Source organism: Arvicanthis niloticus, chromosome 1 (assembly GCF_011762505.2).
Source record: "Arvicanthis niloticus isolate mArvNil1 chromosome 1, mArvNil1.pat.X, whole genome shotgun sequence".
Lineage (NCBI taxonomy): Eukaryota > Metazoa > Chordata > Mammalia > Rodentia > Muridae > Arvicanthis > Arvicanthis niloticus.
Genome location: NC_047658.1, coordinates 31,022,895 through 31,045,989, shown reverse-complemented (window position 1 = coordinate 31,045,989; position 23,095 = coordinate 31,022,895). Strand labels below are relative to the sequence as shown.

The 23,095-nt window shown below is 42.0% G+C and overlaps 12 non-coding genes across 12 annotated transcripts; all 12 read left to right on the top strand.

Annotated features, from left to right (window-relative positions):
• The first annotated feature begins 923 nt into the window (after window positions 1-923).
• LOC117699913 (small nucleolar RNA SNORD115) lies at window positions 924-1,000 on the top strand. Its single transcript, XR_004605319.1, has one exon. It is a non-coding gene; the product is annotated as a small nucleolar RNA SNORD115 (small nucleolar RNA).
• A 1,834-nt stretch (window positions 1,001-2,834) lies between these two features.
• LOC117699905 (small nucleolar RNA SNORD115) lies at window positions 2,835-2,911 on the top strand. The gene has a single exon (XR_004605317.1). It is a non-coding gene; the product is annotated as a small nucleolar RNA SNORD115 (small nucleolar RNA).
• Window positions 2,912-4,746: 1,835 nt separating this feature from the next.
• On the top strand, window positions 4,747-4,823 carry LOC117699895 (small nucleolar RNA SNORD115). The gene has a single exon (XR_004605315.1). It is a non-coding gene; the product is annotated as a small nucleolar RNA SNORD115 (small nucleolar RNA).
• A 1,837-nt stretch (window positions 4,824-6,660) lies between these two features.
• Window positions 6,661-6,737, top strand: LOC117699889 (small nucleolar RNA SNORD115). The gene has a single exon (XR_004605314.1). It is a non-coding gene; the product is annotated as a small nucleolar RNA SNORD115 (small nucleolar RNA).
• A 1,836-nt stretch (window positions 6,738-8,573) lies between these two features.
• LOC117700220 (small nucleolar RNA SNORD115) lies at window positions 8,574-8,650 on the top strand. The gene has a single exon (XR_004605418.1). It is a non-coding gene; the product is annotated as a small nucleolar RNA SNORD115 (small nucleolar RNA).
• A 1,851-nt stretch (window positions 8,651-10,501) lies between these two features.
• On the top strand, window positions 10,502-10,577 carry LOC117700237 (small nucleolar RNA SNORD115). The gene has a single exon (XR_004605421.1). It is a non-coding gene; the product is annotated as a small nucleolar RNA SNORD115 (small nucleolar RNA).
• A 1,837-nt stretch (window positions 10,578-12,414) lies between these two features.
• Window positions 12,415-12,491, top strand: LOC117700213 (small nucleolar RNA SNORD115). Its single transcript, XR_004605417.1, has one exon. It is a non-coding gene; the product is annotated as a small nucleolar RNA SNORD115 (small nucleolar RNA).
• A 1,833-nt stretch (window positions 12,492-14,324) lies between these two features.
• Window positions 14,325-14,401, top strand: LOC117700208 (small nucleolar RNA SNORD115). The gene has a single exon (XR_004605416.1). It is a non-coding gene; the product is annotated as a small nucleolar RNA SNORD115 (small nucleolar RNA).
• Window positions 14,402-16,240: 1,839 nt separating this feature from the next.
• Window positions 16,241-16,317, top strand: LOC117700200 (small nucleolar RNA SNORD115). The gene has a single exon (XR_004605415.1). It is a non-coding gene; the product is annotated as a small nucleolar RNA SNORD115 (small nucleolar RNA).
• A 1,836-nt stretch (window positions 16,318-18,153) lies between these two features.
• LOC117699881 (small nucleolar RNA SNORD115) lies at window positions 18,154-18,230 on the top strand. The gene has a single exon (XR_004605313.1). It is a non-coding gene; the product is annotated as a small nucleolar RNA SNORD115 (small nucleolar RNA).
• Window positions 18,231-20,064: 1,834 nt separating this feature from the next.
• LOC117700261 (small nucleolar RNA SNORD115) lies at window positions 20,065-20,141 on the top strand. The gene has a single exon (XR_004605428.1). It is a non-coding gene; the product is annotated as a small nucleolar RNA SNORD115 (small nucleolar RNA).
• Window positions 20,142-21,979: 1,838 nt separating this feature from the next.
• Window positions 21,980-22,056, top strand: LOC117700285 (small nucleolar RNA SNORD115). The gene has a single exon (XR_004605433.1). It is a non-coding gene; the product is annotated as a small nucleolar RNA SNORD115 (small nucleolar RNA).
• The last annotated feature ends 1,039 nt before the right edge of the window (window positions 22,057-23,095 follow it).

Genomic DNA, 23,095 nt, shown 5'->3' with positions numbered 1-23,095 from the left:
GCCAGGCATGGATTTTTTCATAGGTCAAGCCTTATCTTGTGGAACCTGACACCACTGGGCTAAATGTCAACTTGCCTCATGTTAGATTCAGGAACTAGGGTCACCTTTTCAGTATCATGGTACTGCAATACATTAAGCCTTAAGACATATGCTTCCATGGCAGAACATTTGTCACTCTCCACTCTGCCTCTGACACACTGCAGAATGCAAGAAAATGTGTTTCAAAATGACTTGAGACATTCAGTTTAGACCTTGCAGGTGAATGATCCTTCCCCTCAAGGTAGAATGAGAAACTCACAACATCCTTCAAACAGACTCTAAAATCTCTGTGAGGTTGTCTGTATACTGTGCTTTTTAAAATAACTTGAGGAGCTCGAGCAAAGTGTTGGCAGGTCCAGAGAGTTGAGGTTAAAGGCATATATGCACTGGCTGCTTTTTCTAGATAAAGAATTAAGCCTGTCTTGGGACAAGTTGCTACTTTGTGTTTTCCATGTTTTTTGTAGCAAATTAGCCAAGAGAGCTTTTGGGGGTGGGGCTTCTTCATAGACAAGTGGCTGTTGATAGGAATTGTGAGAGAACATACTTCATGATCAGCTGTGCCCTTGACACTCTTAAGAATTCTGAGATACTGGAGTTTGGAAATGGGCATTATTAATGAGAGTACTTACACAAATTCTCTCTCCATAAATTTTGAAATAAAGAAGGGCAATCAAGAGCCTTGACATCTTGATCTTTCCTCCTACAGAGAAGTCAATTTTCAAGCTTACAAAGAAGGTTGCCCTTGAGTCCTTGGAAGACCATTGGATGCTGCAGCTCTCTCCATTTCCATGGGCCCTTTTCTAACATGGAGGCAGTGTTGGTGAGCCTGGTAAGAACTGGGTCTGGGTGATATATAATCATAAGTGGCTGTGTTTTCCCAGCCTGGGTCAATGATGACAACCCAATGTCATGAAGAGAGGTGATGACATCAAAATAAGCCTCCAGGTGTACGCTGAGGCCCGCCCAGGAGGACAGGGTTACAGGAGGTTCTTTAAGTCTTTGGACACCTCTTGGGGGACTTGCCTGAAGTACTCAAATGGCCTTGTCCTTTGACACCTCCTGAGAAATTTTCAAAATCCTTGTTCTCCTTTGCTGGGAAACACTGCTTACTAACAATCACTAAGTCTTTTACTCAACTTGTGTACAATCTGCATGGCATCCACATTGCTTATGCCCCTGTCTTTTCTGGTGTTTTGCAGTCATGTGGCATGCCTTCTTGGAGCCAAAACAATCAGAGATGTCAGGTAAGTGGAATCATCTGTGCTAATGTCTTCCCTTCTCTATAGCTTGTGCCTTTGTGTATTACAGTGTGAGGCTCAGCCAAACTCAAGTGCTTAAGGATAGCTAAACAATAAATCCAAACACGCCAGAAGATTTTCGATTGTGGGTTAAATTCTACCATGTAGACATATACATTTACGAGGGTGCAGGAATTTTCTTAAAATCTGATTATTCCTAGCCCCATTAATAGGAGCCACCCTTGATGCAATAAGAGGATAACTAACTGCTGAACATGGTATCTGCATCTTCCTTGCTCACCACATGAGCAGTTACAGGATCTCAACAGAGGCTTCCAAGTCTGTTCTCAGGACTCTCTATAAGATGACATGGGAACCAAGAAACAGAGCCTTGATTACTGAGACAAAAGTAGTCTATAAAAATCCACCATTGCCAACCACCACATGATGTCTTGACAAGGGAACAAAAGTCTAGCAAATTTTCCCAAAATCTTCATTCCAGAGGGAATTTACATATGGGTGTTAGTTGAAGTTGTCTGGGTTGCAACGGAAACAATTCCTTCCCAAATTCCTTCAAAGTATTGGATTCTCTTCTTGCTAAACTTCACCCCTCAACCATCCTCAAATAAAACTTGCCAGGCATGGATTTTTTCATAGGTCAAGCCTTATCTTGTGGAACCTGACACCACTGGGCTAAATGTCAACTTGCCTCATGTTAGATTCAGGAACTAGGGTCACCTTTTCAGTATCATGGTACTGCAATACATTAAGCCTTAAGACATATGCTTCCATGGCAGAACATTTGTCACTCTCCACTCTGCCTCTGACACACTGCAGAATGCAAGAAAATGTGTTTCAAAATGACTTGAGACATTCAGTTTAGACCTTGCAGGTGAATGATCCTTCCCCTCAAGGTAGAATGAGAAACTCACAACATCCTTCAAACAGACTCTAAAATCTCTGTGAGGTTGTCTGTATACTGTGCTTTTTAAAATAACTTGAGGAGCTCGAGCAAAGTGTTGGCAGGTCCAGAGAGTTGAGGTTAAAGGCATATATGCACTGGCTGCTTTTTCTAGATAAAGAATTAAGCCTGTCTTGGGACAAGTTGCTACTTTGTGTTTTCCATGTTTTTTGTAGCAAATTAGCCAAGAGAGCTTTTGGGGGTGGGGCTTCTTCATAGACAAGTGGCTGTTGATAGGAATTGTGAGAGAACATACTTCATGATCAGCTGTGCCCTTGACACTCTTAAGAATTCTGAGATACTGGAGTTTGGAAATGGGCATTATTAATGAGAGTACTTACACAAATTCTCTCTCCATAAATTTTGAAATAAAGAAGGGCAATCAAGAGCCTTGACATCTTGATCTTTCCTCCTACAGAGAAGTCAATTTTCAAACTTACAAAGAAGGTTGCCCTTGAGTCCTTGGAAGACCATTGGATGCTGCAGCTCTCTCCATTTCCATGGGCCCTTTTCTAACATGGAGGCAGTGTTGGTGAGCCTGGTAAGAACTGGGTCTGGGTGATATATAATCATAAGTGGCTGTGTTTTCCCAGCCTGGGTCAATGATGACAACCCAATGTCATGAAGAGAGGTGATGACATCAAAATAAGCCTCCAGGTGTACGCTGAGGCCCGCCCAGGAGGACAGGGTTACAGGAGGTTCTTTAAGTCTTTGGACACCTCTTGGGGGACTTGCCTGAAGTACTCAAATGGCCTTGTCCTTTGACACCTCCTGAGAAATTTTCAAAATCCTTGTTCTCCTTTGCTGGGAAACACTGCTTACTAACAATCACTAAGTCTTTTACTCAACTTGTGTACAATCTGCATGGCATCCACATTGCTTATGCCCCTGTCTTTTCTGGTGTTTTGCAGTCATGTGGCATGCCTTCTTGGAGCCAAAACAATCAGAGATGTCAGGTAAGTGGAATCATCTGTGCTAATGTCTTCCCTTCTCTATAGCTTGTGCCTTTGTGTATTACAGTGTGAGGCTCAGCCAAACTCAAGTGCTTAAGGATAGCTAAACAATAAATCCAAACACGCCAGAAGATTTTCGATTGTGGGTTAAATTCTACCATGTAGACATATACATTTACGAGGGTGCAGGAATTTTCTTAAAATCTGATTATTCCTAGCCCCATTAATAGGAGCCACCCTTGATGAAATAAGAGGATAACTAACTGCTGAACATGGTATCTGCATCTTCCTTGCTCACCACATGAGCAGTTACAGGATCTCAACAGAGGCTTCCAAGTCTGTTCTCAGGACTCTCTTTAAGATGACATGGGAACCAAGAAACAGAGCCTTGATTACTGAGACAAAAGTAGTCTATAAAAATCCACCATTGCCAACCACCACATGATGTCTTGACAAGGGAACAAAAGTCTAGCAAATTTTCCCAAAATCTTCATTCCAGAGGGAATTTACATATGGGTGTTAGTTGAAGTTGTCTGGGTTGCAACTGGAAACAATTCCTTCCCAAATTCCTTCAAATTATTGGATTCTCTTCTTGCTAAACTTCACCCCTCAACCATCCTCAAATAAAACTTGCCAGGCATGGATTTTTTCATAGGTCAAGCCTTATCTTGTGGAACCTGACACCACTGGGCTAAATGTCAACTTGCCTCATGTTAGATTCAGGAACTAGGGTCACCTTTTCAGTATCATGGTACTGCAATACATTAAGCCTTAAGACATATGCTTCCATGGCAGAACATTTGTCACTATCCACTCTGCCTCTGACACACTGCAGAATGCAAGAAAATGTGTTTCAAAAAGACTTGAGACATTCAGTTTAGACCTTGCAGGTGAATGATCCTTCCCCTCAAGGTAGAATGAGAAACTCACAACATCCTTCAAACAGACTCTAAAATCTCTGTGAGGTTGTCTGTATACTGTGCTTTTTAAAATAACTTGAGGAGCTCGAGCAAAGTGTTGGCACGTCCAGAGAGTTGAGGTTAAAGGCATATATGCACTGGCTGCTTTTTCTAGATAAAGAATTAAGCCTGTCTTGGGACAAGTTGCTACTTTGTGTTTTCCATGTTTCTTGTAGCAAATTAGCCAAGAGAGCTTTTGGGGGTGGGGCTTCTTCATAGACAAGTGGCTGTAGATAGGAATTGTGAGAGAACATACTTCATGATCAGCTGTGCCCTTGACACTCTTAAGAATTCTGAGATACTGGAGTTTGGAAATGGGCATTATTAATGAGAGTACTTACACAAATTCTCTCTCCATAAATTTTGAAATAAAGAAGGTCAATCAAGAGCCTTGACATCTTGATCTTTCCTCCTACAGAGAAGTCAATTTTCAAACTTACAAAGAATGTTGCCCTTGAGTCCTTGGAAGACCATTGGATGCTGCAGCTCTCTCCATTTCCATGGGCCCTTTTCTAACATGGAGGCAGTGTTGGTGAGCCTGGTAAGAACTGGGTCTGGGTGATATATAATCATAAGTGGCTGTGTTTTCCCAGCCTGGGTCAATGATGACAACCCAATGTCATGAAGAGAGGTGATGACATCAAAATAAGCCTCCAGGTGTACGCTGAGGCCCACCCAGGAGGACAGGGTTACAGGAGGTTCTTTAAGTCTATGGACACCTCTTGGGGGACTTGCCTGAAGTACTCAAATGGCCTTGTCCTTTGACAACTTCTGAGAAATTTTCAAAATCCTTGTTCTCCTTTGCTGGGAAACACTGCTTACTAACAATCACTAAGTCTTTTACTCAACTTGTGTACAAGTCTGCATGGCATCCACATTGCTTATGCCCCTGTCTTTTCTGGTGTTTTGCAGTCATGTGGCATGCCTTCTTGGAGCCAAAACAATCAGAGATGTCAGGTAAGTGGAATCATCTGTGCTAATGTCTTCCCTTCTCTATAGCTTGTGCCTTTGTGTATTACAGTGTGAGGCTCAGCCAAACTCAAGTGCTTAAGGATAGCTAAACAATAAATCCAAACACGCCAGAAGATTTTCGATTGTGGGTTAAGTTCTATCATGTAGACATATACATTTACGAGGGTACAGGAATTTTCTTAAAATCTGATTATTCCTAGCCCCATTAATAGGAGCCACCCTTGATGCAATAAGAGGATAACTAACTGCTGAACATGGTATCTGCATCTTCCTTGCTCACCACATGAGCAGTTACAGGATCTCAACAGAGGCTTCCAAGCCTGTTCTCAGGACTCTCTTTAAGATGACATGGGAACCAAGAAACAGAGCCTTACTTACTGAGACAAAAGTAGTCTATAAAAACCCACCATTGCCAACCACCACATGATGTCTTGACAAGGGAACAAAAGTCTAGCAAATTTTCCCAAAATCTTCATTCCAGAGGGAATTTACATATGGGTGTTAGTTGAAGTTGTCTGGGTTGCAATGGAAACAATTCCTTCCCAAATTCCTTCAAATTATTGGATTCTCTTCTTGCTAAACTTCACCCCTCAACCATCCTCAAATAAAACTTGCCAGGCATGGATTTTTTCATAGGTCAAGCCTTATCTTGTGGAACCTGACACCACTGGGCTAAATGTCAACTTGCCTCAAGTTAGATTCAGGAACTAGGGTCACCTTTTCAGTATCATGGTACTGCAATACATTAAGCCTTAAGACATATGCTTCCATGGCAGAACATTTGTCACTATTCACTCTGCCTCTGATACACTGCAGAATGCAAGAAAATGTGTTTCAAAATGACTTGAGACATTCTGTTTAGACCTTGCAGGTGAATGATCCTTCCCCTCAAGGTAGAATGAGAAACTCACAACATCCTTCAAACAGACTCTAAAATCTCTGTGAGGTTGTCTGTATACTGTGCTTTTTAAAATAACTTGAGGAGCTCGAGCAAAGTGTTGGCAGGTCCAGAGAGTTGAGGTTAAAGGCATATATGCACTGGCTGCTTTTTCTAGATAAAGAATTAAGCCTGTCTTGGGACAAGTTGCTACTTTGTGTTTTCCATGTTTCTTGTAGCAAATTAGCCAAGAGAGCTTTTGGGGGTGGGACTTCTTCATAGACAAGTGGCTGTAGATAGGAATTGTGAGAGAACATACTTCATGATCAGCTGTGCCTTTGACACTCTTAAAAATTCTGAGATACTGGAGTATGGAAATGGGCATTATTAATGAGAGTACTTACACAAATTCTCTCTCCATAAATTTTGAAATAAAGAAGGGCAATCAATGAGCCTTGACATCTTGATCTTTTCCTCCTACAGAGAAGTCAATTTTCAAACTTACAAAGAATGTTGCCCTTGAGTCCTTGGAAGACCATTGGATGCTGCAGCTCTCTCCATTTCCATGGGCCCTTTTCTAACATGGAGGCAGTGTTGGTGAGCCTGGTAAGAACTGGGTCTGGGTGATATATAATCATAAGTGGCTGTGTTTTCCCAGCCTGGGTCAATGATGACAACCCAATGTCATGAAGAGAGGTGATGACATCAAAATAAGCCTCCAGGTGTACGCTGAGGCCCGCCCAGGAGGACAGGGTTACAGGAGGTTCTTTAAGTCTATGGACACCTCTTGGGGGACTTGCCTGAAGTACTCAAATGGCCTTGTCCTTTGACAACTTCTGAGAAATTTTCAAAATCCTTGTTCTCCTTTGCTGGGAAACACTGCTTACTAACAATCACTAAGTCTTTTACTCAACTTGTGTACAATCTGCATGGCATCCACATTGCTTATGCCCCTGTCTTTTTTGGTGATTTGCAGTCATGTGGCATGCCTTCTTGGAGCCAAAACAATCAGAGATGTCAGGTAAGTGGAATCATCTGTGCTAATGTCTTCCCTTCTCTATAGCTTGTGCCTTTGTGTATTACAGTGTGAGGCTCAGCCAAACTCAAGTGCTTAAGGATAGCTAAACAATAAATCCAAACACGCCAGAAGATTTTCGATTGTGGGTTAATTCTACCATGTAGACATATACATTTACGAGGGTGCAGGAATTTTCTTAAAATCTGATTATTCCTAGCCCCATTAATAGGAGCCACCCTTGATGCAATAAGAGGATAACTAACTGCTGAACATGGTATCTGCATCTTCCTTGCTCACCACATGAGCAGTTACAGGATCTCAACAGAGGCTTCCAAGTCTGTTCTCAGGACTCTCTATAAGATGACATGGGAACCAAGAAACAGAGCCTTGATTACTGAGACAAAAGTAGTCTATAAAAATCCACCATTGCCAACCACCACATGATGTCTTGACAAGGGAACAAAAGTCTAGCAAATTTTCCCAAAATCTTCATTCCAGAGGGAATTTACATATGGGTGTTAGTTGAAGTTGTCTGGGTTGCAACGGAAACAATTCCTTCCCAAATTCCTTCAAATTATTGGATTCTCTTCTTGCTAAACTTCACCCCTCAACCATCCTCAAATAAAAACTTGCCAGGCATGGATTTTTTCATAGGTCAAGCCTTATCTTGTGGAACCTGACACCACTGGGCTAAATGTCAACTTGCCTCATGTTAGATTCAGGAACTAGGGTCACCTTTTCAGTATGATGGTACTGCAATACATTAAGCCTTAAGACATATGCTTCCATGGCAGAACATTTGTCACTCTCCACTCTGCCTCTGACACACTGCAGAATGCAAGAAAATGTGTTTCAAAAAGACTTGAGACATTCAGTTTAGACCGTGCAGGTGAATGATCCTTCCCCTCAAGGTAGAATGAGAAACTCACAACATCCTTCAAACAGACTCTAAAATCTCTGTGAGGTTGTCTGTATACTGTGCTTTTTAAAATAACTTGAGGAGCTCGAGCAAAGTGTTGGCAGGTCCAGAGAGTTGAGGTTAAAGGCATATATGCACTGGCTGCTTTTTCTAGATAAAGAATTAAGCCTGTCTTGGGACAAGTTGCTACTTTGTGTTTTCCATGTTTTTTGTAGCAAATTAGCCAAGAGAGCTTTTGGGGGTGGGGCTTCTTCATAGACAAGTGGCTGTAGATAGGAATTGTGAGAGAACATACTTCATGATCAGCTGTGCCCTTGACACTCTTAAGAATTCTGAGATACTGGAGTTTGGAAATGGGCATTATTAATGAGAGTACTTACACAAATTCTCTCTCCATAAAATTTGGAAATAAAGAAGGGCAATCAAGAGCCTTGACATCTTGATCTTTCCTCCTACAGCGAATGTCAATTTTCAAACTTACAAAGAATGTTGCCCTTGAGTCCTTGGAAGACCATTGGATGCTGCAGCTCTCTCCATTTCCATGGGCCCTTTTTCTAACATGGAGGCAGTGTTGGTGAGCCTGGTAAGAACTGGGTCTGGGTGATATATAATCATAAGTGGCTGTGTTTTCCAGCCTGGGTCAATGATGACAACCCAATGTCATGAAGAGAGGTGATGACATCAAAATAAGCCTGTAGGTGTACGCTGAGGCCCACCCAGGAGGACAGGGTTACAGGAGGTTCTTTAAGTCTTGGACACCTCTTGGGGGACTTGCCTGAAGTACTCAAATGGCCTTGTCCTTTGACACCTTCTGAGAAATGTTTCAAAATCCTTGTTCTTCCTTTGCTGGGAAACACTGCTTACTAACAATCACTAAGTCTTTTACTCAACTTGTGTACAAGTCTGCATGGCATCCACATTGCTTATGCCCCTGTCTTTTTCTGGTGTTTTGCAGTCATGTGGCATGCCTTCTTGGAGCCAAAACAATCAGAGATGTCAGGTAAGTGGAATCATCTGTGCTAATGTCTTCCCTTCTCTATAGCTTGTGCCTTTTGTGTATTACAGTGTGAGGCTCAGCCAAACTCAAGTGCTTAAGGATAGCTAAACAATAAATCCAAACACGCCAGAAGATTTTCGATTGTGGGTTAAGTTCTACTCATGTAGACATATACATTTACGAGGGTACAGGAATTTTCTTAAAATCTGATTATTCCTAGCCCCATTATAGGAGCCACCCTTGATGCAATAAGAGGATAACTAACTGCTGAACATGGTATCTGCATCTTCCTTGCTCACCACATGAGCAGTTACAGGATCTCAACAGAGGCTTCCAAGTCCTGTTCTCAGGACTCTCTTTAAGATGACATGGGAACCAAGAAACAGAGCCTTGATTACTGAGACAAAAGTAGTCTATAAAAATCCCACCATTGCCAACCACCACATGATGTCTTGACAAGGGAACAAAAAGTCTAGCAAATTTTCCCCAAAATCTTCATTCCAGAGGGAATTTACATATGGGTGTTAGTTGAAGTTCTCTGGGTTGCAATGGAAACAATTCCTTCCCAAATTCCTTCAAAGTATTGGATTCTTTTCTTGCTAAACTTCACCCCTCAAACATCCTCAAAAAAAAACTTGCCAGGCATGGATTTTTTCATAGGTCAAGCCTTATCTTGTGGAACCTGACACCACTGGGCTAAATGTCAACTTGCCTCATGTTAGATTCAGGAACTAGGGTCACCTTTTCAGTATCATGGTACTGCAATACATTAAGCCTTAAGACATATGCTTCCATGGCAGAACATTTGTCACTATCCACTCTGCCTCTGACACACTGCAGAATGCAAGAAAATGTGTTTCAAAATGACTTGAAGACATTCAGTCTTAGACCGTGCAGGTGAATGATCCTTCCCCTCAAGGTAGAATTGAGAAACTCACAACTTCCTTCAAACAGACTCTAAAATCTCTGTGAGGTTGTCTGTATACTGTGCTTTTAAAATAACTTGAGGAGCTCGAAGCAAAGTGTTGGCAGGTCCAGAGAGTTGAGTTTAAGGCATATATGCACTGGCTGCTTTTTCTAGATAAAGAATTAGCCTGTCTTGGGACAAGTTGCTACTTGGTGTTTTCCATGTTTCTTGTAGCAAATTAGCCAAGAGAGCTTTTGGGGGTGGGCTTCTTCATAGACAAGTGGGCTGTTAGATAGGAATTGTGAGAGAAACATCCTTCATGGATCAGGTGTGCCCTTGACACTCTTAAGAATTCCTGAGATACTGGAGTGTGGAAAATGGGCTTTATTAATGAGAGTACTTACACAAATTCTCTCTCCATAAAATTTGGAAATAAAGAAGGTGCAATCAAGAGCCTTGACATCTTGATCTTTTCCTCCTACAGAGAAGTCAATTTTCAACTTACAAAGAAGGTTGCCCTTGAGTCCTTGGAAGACCATTGGATGCTGCAGCTCTCTCCATTTCCATGGGCCCTTTTCTAACATGGAGGCAGTGTTGGTGAGCCTGGGTAAGAACTGGGTCTGGTGATATATAATCATAAGTGGCTGTGTTTTCCCAGCCTGGGTCAATGATGACAACCCAATGTCATGAAGAGAGGTGATGACATCAAAATAAGCCCCAGGTGTACGCTGAGGCCCACCCAGGAGGACAGGGTTACAGGAGGTTCTTTAAGTCTTTGGACACCTCTTGGGGGACTTGCCTGAAGTACTCAAATGGCCTTGTCCTTTGACACCTTCTGAGAAATTTTCAAAATCCTTGTTCTCCTTTGCTGGGAAACACTGCTTACTAACAATCACTAAGTCTTTTACTCAACTTGTGTACAAGTCTGCATGGCATCCACATTGCTTATGCCCCTGTCTTTTCTGGTGTTTTGCAGTCATGTGGCATGCCTTCTTGGAGCCAAAAACAATCAGAGATGTCAGGTAAGTGGAATCATCTGTGCTAATGTCTTCCCTTCTCTATAGCTTGTGCCTTTGTGTATTACAGTGTGAGGCTCAGCCAAACTCAAGTGCTTAAGGATAGCTAAACAATAAATCCAAACACGCCAGAAGATTTTCGAATTGTGGGTTAAGTTCTACATGTAGACATATACATTTACGAGGGTACAGGAATTTTCTTAAAATCTGATTATTCCTAGCCCCATTAATTAGGAGCCACCCTTGATGCAATAAGAGGATAACTAACTGCTGAACATGGTATCTGCATCTTCCTTGCTCACCACATGAGCAGTTACAGGATCTCAACAGAGGCTTCCAAGCCTGTTCTCAGGACTCTCTTTAAGATGACATGGGAACCAAGAAACAGAGCCTTGATTACTGAGACAAAAGTAGTCTATAAAAATCCACCATTGCCAACCACCACATGATGTCTTGACAAGGGACCAAAAGTCTAGCAAATTTTCCCAAAAATCTTCATTCCAAAGGGAATTTACATATGGGTGTTAGTTGAAGTTGTCTGGGTTGCAATGGAAACAATTCCTTCCCAAATTCCTTCAAAGTATTGGATTCTTTTCTTGCTAAACTTCACCCTCAACATCCTCAAAAAAAAACTTGCCAGGCATGGATTTTTTCATAGGTCAAGCCTTATCTTGTGGAACCTGACACCACTGGGCTAAATGTCAACTTGCCTCATGTTAGATTCAGGAACTAGGGTCACCTTTTCAGTATCATGGTACTGCAATACATTAAGCCTTAAGACATATGCTTCCATGGCAGAACATTTGTCACTATCCACTCTGCCTCTGACACACTGCAGAATGCAAGAAAATGTGTTTCAAAATGACTTGAGACATTCAGTTTAGACCTTGCAGGTGAATGATCCTTCCCCTCAAGGTAGAATGAGAAACTCACAACATCCTTCAAACAGACTCTAAAATCTCTGTGAGGTTGTCTGTATACTGTGCTTTTTAAAATAACTTGAGGAGCTCGAGCAAAGTGTTGGCACGTCCAGAGAGTTGAGGTTAAAGGCATATATGCACTGGCTGCTTTTTCTAGATAAAGAATTAAGCCTGTCTTGGGACAAGTTGCTACTTTGTGTTTTCCATGTTTCTTGTAGCAAATTAGCCAGAGAAGCTTTTGGGGGTGGGGCTTCTTCATAGACAAGTGGCTGTAGATAGGAATTGTGAGAGAACATACTTCATGATCAGCTGTGCCCTTGACACTCTTAAGAATTCTGAGATACTGGAGTATGGAAATGGGCTTTATTAATGAGAGTACTTACACAAATTCTCTCTCCATAAATTTTGAAATAAAGAAGGGCAATCATGAGCCTTGACATCTTGATCTTTCCTCCTACAGAGAAGTCAATTTTCAAGCTTACAAAGAAGGTTGCCCTTGAGTCCTTGGAAGACCATTGGATGCTGCAGCTCTCTCCATTTCCATGGGCCCTTTTCTAACCTGGAGGCAGTGTTGGTGAGCCTGGTAAGAACTGGGTCTGGGTGATATATAATCATAAGTGGCTGTGTTTTCCCAGCCTGGGTCAATGATGACAACCCAATGTCATGAAGAGAGGTGATGACATCAAAATAAGCCTGTAGGTGTACGCTGAGGCCCGCCCAGGAGGACAGGGTTACAGGAGGTTCTTTAAGTCTTTGGACACCTCTTGGGGGACTTGCCTGAAGTACTCAATGGCCTTGTCCTTTGACACCTTCTGAGAAATTTTCAAAATCCTTGTTCTCCTTTGCTGGGAAACACTGCTTACTAACAATCACTAAGTCTTTTACTCAACTTGTGTACAAGTCTGCATGGCATCCACATTGCTTATGCCCCTGTCTTTTCTGGTGTTTTGCAGTCATGTGGCATGCCTTCTTGGAGCCAAAACAATCAGAGATGTCAGGTAAGTGGAATCATCTGTGCTAATGTCTTCCCTTCTCTATAGCTTGTGCCTTTGTGTATTACAGTGTGAGGCTCAGCCAAACTCAAGTGCTTAAGGATAGCTAAACAATAAATCCAAACACGCCAGAAGATTTTCGATTGTGGGTTAAGTTCTACCATGTAGACATATACATTTACGAGGGTACAGGAATTTCTTAAAATCTGATTATTCCTAGCCCCATTAATAGGAGCCACCCTTGATGCAATAAGAGGATAACTAACTGCTGAACATGGTATCTGCATCTTCCTTGCTCACCACATGAGCAGTTACAGGATCTCAACAGAGGCTTCCAAGCCTGTTCTCAGGACTCTCTTTAAGATGACATGGGAACCAAGAAACAGAGCCTTGATTACTGAGACAAAAGTAGTCTATAAAAATCCACCATTGCCAACCACCACATGATGTCTTGACAAGGGACCAAAAGTCTAGCAAATTTCCCAAAATCTTCATTCCAGAGGGAATTTTACATATGGGTGTTAGTTGAAGTTGTCTGGGTTGCAATGGAAACAATTCCTTCCCAAATTCCTTCAAAGTATTGGATTCTCTTCTTGCTAAACTTCACCCCTCAACCATCCTCAAATAAAACTTGCCAGGCATGGATTTTTTCATAGGTCAAGCCTTATCTTGTGGAACCTGACACCACTGGGCTAAATGTCAACTTGCCTCATGTTAGATTCAGGAACTAGGGTCACCTTTTCAGTATCATGGTACTGCAATACATTAAGCCTTAAGACATATGCTTCCATGGCAGAACATTTGTCACTATCCACTCTGCCTCTGACACACTGTGGAATGTAAGAAAATGTGTTTCAAAATGACTTGAGACATTCAGTTTAGAACTTGCAGGTGAATGATCCTTCCCCTCAAGGTAGAATGAGAAACTCACAACTTCCTTCAAACAGACTCTAAAATCTCTGTGAGGTTGTCTGTATACTGTGCTTTTTAAAATAACTTGAGGAGTTCGAGCAAAGTGTTGGCACGTCCAGAGAGTTGAGGTTAAAGGCATATATGCACTGGCTGCTTTTTCTAGATAAAGAATTAAGCCTGTCTTGGGACAAGTTGCTACTTTGTGTTTTCCATGTTTCTTGTAGCAAATTAGCCAAGAGAGCTTTTGGGGGTGGGGCTTCTTCATAGACAAGTGGCTGTAGATAGGAATTGTGAGAGAACATACTTCATGATCAGCTGTGCCCTTGACACTCTTAAGAATTCTGAGATACTGGAGTATGGAAATGGGCTTTATTAATGAGAGTACTTACACAAATTCTCTCTCCATAAATTTTGAAATAAAGAAGGGCAATCATGAGCCTTGACATCTTGATCTTTCCTCCTACAGAGAAGTCAATTTTCAAGCTTACAAAGAAGGTTGCCCTTGAGTCCTTGGAAGACCATTGGATGCTGCAGCTCTCTCCATTTCCATGGGCCCTTTTCTAACATGGAGGCAGTGTTGGTGAGCCTGGTAAGAACTGGGTCTGGGTGATATATAATCATAAGTGGCTGTGTTTTCCCAGCCTGGGTCAATGATGACAACCCAATGTCATGAAGAGAGGTGATGACATCAAAATAAGCCTGTAGGTGTACGCTGAGGCCCGCCCAGGAGGACAGGGTTACAGGAGGTTCTTTAAGTCTTTGGACACCTCTTGGGGGACTTGCCTGAAGTACTCAAATGGCCTTGTCCTTTGACACCTTCTGAGAAATTTTCAAAATCCTTGTTCTCCTTTGCTGGGAAACACTGCTTACTAACAATCACTAAGTCTTTTACTCAACTTGTGTACAATCTGCATGGCATCCACATTGCTTATGCCCCTGTCTTTTCTGGTGTTTTGCAGTCATGTGGCATGCCTTCTTGGAGCCAAAACAATCAGAGATGTCAGGTAAGTGGAATCATCTGTGCTAATGTCTTCCCTTCTCTATAGCTTGTGCCTTTGTGTATTACAGTGTGAGGCTCAGCCAAACTCAAGTGCTTAAGGATAGCTTAAACAATAAATCCAAACACGCCAGAAGATTTTCGATTGTGGGTTAAGTTCTACCATGTAGACATATACATTTACGAGGGTAGCAGGAATTTTCTTAAAATCTGATTATTCCTAGCCCCATTAATAGGAGCCACCCTTGATGCAATAAGAGGATAACTAACTGCTGAACATGGTATCTGCATCTTCCTTGCTCACCACATGAGCAGTTACAGGATCTCAACAGAGGCTTCCAAGCCTGTTCTCAGGACTCTCTTTAAGATGACATGGGAACCAAGAAACAGAGCCTTGATTACTGAGACAAAAGTAGTCTATAAAAATCCACCATTGCCAACCACCACATGATGTCTTGACAAGGGACCAAAAGTCTAGCAAATTTTCCCAAAATCTTCATTCCAGAGGGAATTTACATATGGGTGTTAGTTGAAGTTGTCTGGGTTGCAATGGAAAACAATTCCTTCCCAAATTCCTTCAAAGTATTGGATTCTCTTCTTGCTAAACTTCACCCCTCAACCATCCTCAAATAAAACTTGCCAGGCATGGATTTTTTCATAGGTCAAGCCTTATCTTGTGGAACCTGACACCACTGGGCTAAATGTCAACTTGCCTCATGTTAGATTCAGGAACTAGGGTCACCTTTTCAGTATCATGGTACTGCAATACATTAAGCCTTAAGACATATGCTTCCATGGCAGAACATTTGTCACTATCCACTCTGCCTCTGACACACTGCGGAATGTAAGAAAATGTGTTTCAAAAATGACTTGAGACATTCAGTTTAGAACTTGCAGGTGAATGATCCTTCCCCTCAAGGTAGAATGAGAAACTCACAAACTTCCTTCAAACAGACTCTAAAATCTCTGTGAGGTTGTCTGTATACTGTGCTTTTTAAAATAACTTGAGGAGCTCGAGCAAAGTGTTGGCACGTCCAGAGAGTTGAGGTTAAAGGCATATATGCACTGGCTGCTTTTTCTAGATAAAGAATTAAGCCTGTCTTGGGACAAGTTGCTACTTTGTGTTTTCCATGTTTTTTGTAGCAAATTAGCCAAGAGAGCTTTTGGGGGTGGGGCTTCTTCATAGACAAGTGGCTGTTGATAGGAATTGTGAGAGAACATACTTCATGATCAGCTGTGCCCTTGACACTCTTAAGAATTCTGAGATACTGGAGTATGGAAATGGGCTTTATTAATGAGAGTACTTACACAAATTCTCTCTCCATAAATTTTGAAATAAAGAAGGGCAATCATGAGCCTTGACATCTTGATCTTTCCTCCTACAGAGAAGTCAATTTTCAAGCTTACAAAGAAGGTTGCCCTTGAGTCCTTGGAAGACCATTGGATGCTGCAGCTCTCTCCATTTCCATGGGCCCTTTTCTAACATGGAGGCAGTGTTGGTGAGCCTGGTAAGAACTGGGTCTGGGTGATATATAATCATAAGTGGCTGTGTTTTCCCAGCCTGGGTCAATGATGACAACCCAATGTCATGAAGAGAGGTGATGACATCAAAATAAGCCTGTAGGTGTACGCTGAGGCCCGCCCAGGAGGACAGGGTTACAGGAGGTTCTTTAAGTCTTTGGACACCTCTTGGGGGACTTGCCTGAAGTACTCAAATGGCCTTGTCCTTTGACACCTTCTGAGAAATTTTCAAAATCCTTGTTCTCCTTTGCTGGGAAACACTGCTTACTAACAATCACTAAGTCTTTTACTCAACTTGTGTACAATCTGCATGGCATGCCACATTGCTTATGCCCCTGTCTTTTCTGGTGTTTTGCAGTCATGTGGCATGCCTTCTTGGAACCAAAACAGTCAGAGATGTCAGGTAAGTGGAATCATCTGTGCTAATGTCTTCCCTTCTCTATAGCTTGTGCCTTTGTGTATTACAGTGTGAGGCTCAGCCAAACTCAAGTGCTTAAGGATAGCTAAACAATAAATCCAAACACGCCAGAAGATTTTCGATTGTGGGTTAAGTTCTACCATGTAGACATATACATTTACGAGGGTACAGGAATTTTCTTAAAATCTGATTATTCCTAGCCCCATTAATAGGAGCCACCCTTGATGCAATAAGAGGATAACTAACTGCTGAACATGGTATCTGCATCTTCCTTGCTCACCACATGAGCAGTTACAGGATCTCAACAGAGGCTTCCAAGTCTGTTCTCAGGACTCTCTTTAAGATGACATGGGAACCAAGAAACAGAGCCTTGATTACTGAGACAAAAGTAGTCTATAAAAATCCACCATTGCCAACCACCACATGATGTCTTGACAAGGGACCAAAAGTCTAGCAAATTTTCCCAAAATCTTCATTCCAGAGGGAATTTACATATGGGTGTTAGTTGAAGTTGTCTGGGTTGCAATGGAAACAATTCCTTCCCAAATTCCTTCAAAGTATTGGATTCTCTTCTTGCTAAACTTCACCCCTCAACCATCCTCAAATAAAACTTGCCAGGCATGGATTTTTTCATAGGTCAAGCCTTATCTTGTGGAACCTGACACCACTGGGCTAAATGTCAACTTGCCTCATGTTAGATTCAGGAACTAGGGTCACCTTTTCAGTATCATGGTACTGCAATACATTAAGCCTTAAGACATATGCTTCCATGGCAGAACATTTGTCACTATCCACTCTGCCTCTGACACACTGCAGGAATGCAAGAAAATGTGTTTCAAAATGACTTGAGACATTCAGTTTAGACCTTGCAGGTGAATGATCCTTCCCCTCAAGGTAGAATGAGAAACTCACAACTTCCTTCAAACAGACTCTAAAATCTCTGTGAGGTTGTCTGTATACTGTGCTTTTTAAAATAAATTGAGGAGCTAGAGCAAAGTGTTGGAATGTCCAGAGAGTTGAGGTTAAAGGCATATATGCACTGGCTGCTTTTTCTAGATAAAGAATTAAGCCTGTCTTGGGACAAGTTGCTACTTTGTGTTTTCCATGTTTCTTGTAGCAAATTAGCCAAGAGAGCTTTTGGGGGTGGGGCTTCTTCATAGACAAGTGGCTGTAGATAGGAATTGTGAGAGAACATACTTCATGATCAGCTGTGCCCTTGACACTCTTAAGAATTCTGAGATACTGGAGTATGGAAATGGGCTTTATTAATGAGAGTACTTACACAAATTCTCTCTCCATAAATTTTGAAATAAAGAAGGGCAATCATGAGCCTTGACATCTTGATCTTTCCTCCTACAGAGAAGTCAATTTTCAAACTTACAAAGAAGGTTGCCCTTGAGTCCTTGGAAGACCATTGGATGCTGCAGCTCTCTCCATTTCCATGGGCCCTTTTCTAACCTGGAGGCAGTGTTGGTGAGCCTGGTAAGAACTGGGTCTGGGTGATATATAATCATAAGTGGCTGTGTTTTCCCAGCCTGGGTCAATGATGACAACCCAATGTCATGAAGAGAGGTGATGACATCAAAATAAGCCTCCAGGTGTACGCTGAGGCCCGCCCAGGAGGACAGGGTTACAGGAGGTTCTTTAAGTCTTTGGACACCTCTTGGGGGACTTGCCTGAAGTACTCAAATGGCCTTGTCCTTTGACACCTTCTGAGAAATTTTCAAAATCCTTGTTCTCCTTTGCTGGGAAACACTGCTTACTAACAATCACTAAGTCTTTTACTCAACTTGTGTACAAGTCTGCATGGCATCCACATTGCTTATGCCCCTGTCTTTTCTGGTGTTTTGCAGTCATGTGGCATGCCTTCTTGGAGCCAAAACAATCAGAGATGTCAGGTAAGTGGAATCATCTGTGCTAATGTCTTCCCTTCTCTATAGCTTGTGCCTTTGTGTATTACAGTGTGAGGCTCAGCCAAACTCAAGTGCTTAAGGATAGCTAAACAATAAATCCAAACACGCCAGAAGATTTTCGATTGTGGGTTAAGTTCTACCATGTAGACATATACATTTACGAGGGTACAGGAATTTTCTTAAAATCTGATTATTCCTAGCCCCATTAATAGGAGCCACCCTTGATGCAATAAGAGGATAACTAACTGCTGAACATGGTATCTGCATCTTCCTTGCTCACCACATGAGCAGTTACAGGATCTCAACAGAGGCTTCCAAGCCTGTTCTCAGGACTCTCTTTAAGATGACATGGGAACCAAGAAACAGAGCCTTGATTACTGAGACAAAAGTAGTCTATAAAAATCCACCATTGCCAACCACCACATGATGTCTTGACAAGGGACCAAAAGTCTAGCAAATTTTCCCAAAATCTTCATTCCAGAGGGAATTTACATATGGGTGTTAGTTGAAGTTGTCTGGGTTGCAATGGAAACAATTCCTTCCCAAATTCCTTCAAAGTATTGGATTCTCTTCTTGCTAAACTTCACCCCTCAACCATCCTCAAATAAAACTTGCCAGGCATGGATTTTTTCATAGGTCAAGCCTTATTTTGTGGAACCTGACACCACTGGGCTAAATGTCAACTTGCCTCATGTTAGATTCAGGAACTAGGGTCACCTTTTCAGTATCATGGTACTGCAATACATTAAGCCTTAAGACATATGCTTCCATGGCAGAACATTTGTCACTATCCACTCTGCCTCTGACACACTGCAGAATGTAAGAAAATGTGTTTCAAAATGACTTGAGACATTCAGTTTAGAACTTGCAGGTGAATGATCCTTCCCCTCAAGGTAGAATGAGAAACTCACAACTTCCTTCAAACAGACTCTAAAATCTCTGTGAGGTTGTCTGTATACTGTGCTTTTTAAAATAACTTGAGGAGCTCGAGCAAAGTGTTGGCACGTCCAGAGAGTTGAGGTTAAAGGCATATATGCACTGGCTGCTTTTTCTAGATAAAGAATTAAGCCTGTCTTGGGACAAGTTGCTACTTTGTGTTTTCATGTTTCTTGTAGCAAATTAGCCAAGAGAGCTTTTGGGGGTGGGGCTTCTTCATAGACAAGTGGCTGTAGATAGGAATTGTGAGAGAACATACTTCATGATCAGCTGTGCCCTTGACACTCTTAAGAATTCTGAGATACTGGAGTATGGAAATGGGCTTTATTAATGAGAGTACTTACACAAATTCTCTCTCCATAAATTTTGAAATAAAGAAGGGCAAACATGATCCTTGACATCTTGATCTTTCCTCCTACAGAGAAGTCAATTTTCAAGCTTACAAAGAAGGTTGCCCTTGAGTCCTTGGAAGACCATTGGATGCTGCAGCTCTCTCCATTTCCATGGGCCCTTTTCTAACATGGAGGCAGTGTTGGTGAGCCTGGTAAGAACTGGGTCTGGGTGATATATAATCATAAGTGGCTGTGTTTTCCCAGCCTGGGTCAATGATGACAACCCAATGTCATGAAGAGAGGTGATGACATCAAAATAAGCCTGTAGGTGTATGCTGAGGCCCGCCCAGGAGGACAGGGTTACAGGAGGTTCTTTAAGTCTTTGGACACCTCTTGGGGGACTTGCCTGAAGTACTCAAATGGCCTTGTCCTTTGACACCTTCTGAGAAATTTTCAAAATCCTTGTTCTCCTTTGCTGGGAAACACTGCTTACTAACAATCACTAAGTCTTTTACTCAACTTGTGTACAATCTGCATGGCATCCACATTGCTTATGCCCCTGTCTTTTCTGGTGTTTTGCAGTCATGTGGCATGCCTTCTTGGAGCCAAAACAATCAGAGATGTCAGGTAAGTGGAATCATCTGTGCTAATGTCTTCCCCTTCTCTATAGCTTGTGCCTTTGTGTATTACAGTGTGAGGGCTCAGCCAAACTCAAGTGCTTAAGGATAGCTAAACAATAAATCCAAACACGCCAGAAGATTTTCGATTGTGGGTTAAGTTCTACCATGTAGACATATACATTTACGAGGGTACAGGAATTTTCTTAAAATCTGATTATTCCTAGCCCCATTAATAGGAGCCACCCTTGATGCAATAAGAGGATAACTAACTGCTGAACATGGTATCTGCATCTTCCTTGCTCACCACATGAGCAGTTACAGGATCTCAACAGAGGCTTCCAAGCCTGTTCTCAGGACTCTCTTTAAGATGACATGGGAACCAAGAAACAGAGCCTTGATTACTGAGACAAAAGTAGTCTCTAAAAATCCAACATTGCCAACCACCACATGATGTCTTGACAAGGGACCAATAGTCTAGCAAATTTTCCCAAAATCTTCATTCCCGAGGGTATTGACATATGGGTGTTAGTTGAACTTGTCTGGGTTGCAATGGAAACAATTCCTTCCCAAATTCCTTCAAAGTATTGGATTCTCTTCTTGCTAAACTTCACCCCTCAACCATCCTCAAATAAAACTTGCCAGGCATGGATTTTTTCATAGGTCAAGCCTTATCTTGTGGAACCTGACACCACTGGGCTAAATGTCAACTTGCCTCATGTTAGATTCAGGAACTAGGGTCACCTTTTCAGTATCATGGTACTGCAATACATTAAGCCTTAAGACATATGCTTCCATGGCAGAACATTTGTCACTATCCACTCTGCCTCTGACACACTGCGGAATGTAAGAAAATGTGTTTCAAAATGACTTGAGACATTCAGTTTTAGACCTTGCAGGTGAATGATCCTTCCCCTCAAGGTAGAATGAGAAACTCACAACTTCCTTCAAACAGACTCTAAAATCTCTGTGAGGTTGTCTGTATACTGTGCTTTTTAAAATAACTTGAGGAGTTCGAGCAAAGTGTTGGCACGTCCAGAGAGTTGAGGTTAAAGGCATATATGCACTGGCTGCTTTTTCTAGATAAAGAATTAAGCCTGTCTTGGGACAAGTTGCTACTTTGTGTTTTCCATGTTTCTTGTAGCAAATTAGCCAAGAGAGCTTTTGGGGGTGGGGCTTCTTCATAGACAAGTGGCTGTAGATAGGAATTGTGAGAGAACATACTTCATGATCAGCTGTGCCCTTGACACTCTTAAGAATTCTGAGATACTGGAGTATGGAAATGGGCAATTATTAATGAGAGTACTTACACAAATTCTCTCTCCATAAATTTTGAAATAAAGAAGGGCAATCATGAGCCTTGACATCTTGATCTTTCCTCCTACAGAGAAGTCAATTTTCAAACTTACAAAGAAGGTTGCCCTTGAGTCCTTGGAAGACCATTGGATGCTGCAGCTCTCTCCATTTCCATGGGCCCTTTTCTAACATGGAGGCAGTGTTGGTGAGCCTGGTAAGAACTGGGTCTGGGTGATATATAATCATAAGTGGCTGTGTTTTCCCAGCCTGGGTCAATGATGACAACCCAATGTCATGAAGAGAGGTGATGACATCAAAATAAGCCTGTAGGTGTACGCTGAGGCCTGCCCAGGAGGACAGGGTTACAGGAGGTTCTTTAAGTCTTTGGACACCTCTTGGGGGACTTGCCTGAAGTACTCAAATGGCCTTGTCCTTTGACACCTTCTGAGAAATTTTCAAAATCCTTGTTCTCCTTTGCTGGGAAACACTGCTTACTAACAATCACTAAGTCTTTTACTCAACTTGTGTACAATCTGCATGGCATCCACATTGCTTATGCCCCTGTCTTTTCTGGTGTTTTGCAGTCATGTGGCATGCCTTCTTGGAGCCAAAACAATCAGAGATGTCAGGTAAGTGGAATCATCTGTGCTAATGTCTTCCCTTCTCTATAGCTTGTGCCTTTGTGTATTACAGTGTGAGGCTCAGCCAAACTCAAGTGCTTAAGGATAGCTAAACAATAAATCCAAACACGCCAGAGATTTTCGATTGTGGGTTAAGTTCTACCATGTAGACATATACATTTACGAGGGTACAGGAATTTTCTTAAAATCTGATTATTCCTAGCCCCATTAATAGGAGCCACCCTTGATGCAATAAGAGGATAACTAACTGCTGAACATGGTATCTGCATCTTCCTTGCTCACCACATGAGCAGTTACAGGATCTCAACAGAGGCTTCCAAGCCTGTTCTCAGGACTCTCTTTAAGATGACATGGGAACCAAGAAACAGAGCCTTGATTACTGAGACAAAAGTAGTCTATAAAAATCCACCATTGCCAACCACCACATGATGTCTTGACAAGGGACCAAAAGTCTAGCAAATTTTCCCAAAATCTTCATTCCAGAGGGAATTTACATATGGGTGTTAGTTGAAGTTGTCTGGGTTGCAATGGAAACAATTCCTTCCCAAATTCCTTCAAAGTATTGGATTCTCTTCTTGCTAAACTTCACCCCTCAACCATCCTCAAAAAAAAAACTTGCCAGGCATGGATTTTTTCATAGGTCAAGCCTTATCTTGTGGAACCTGACACCACTGGGCTAAATGTCAACTTGCCTCATGTTAGATTCAGGAACTAGGGTCACCTTTTCAGTATCATGGTACTGCA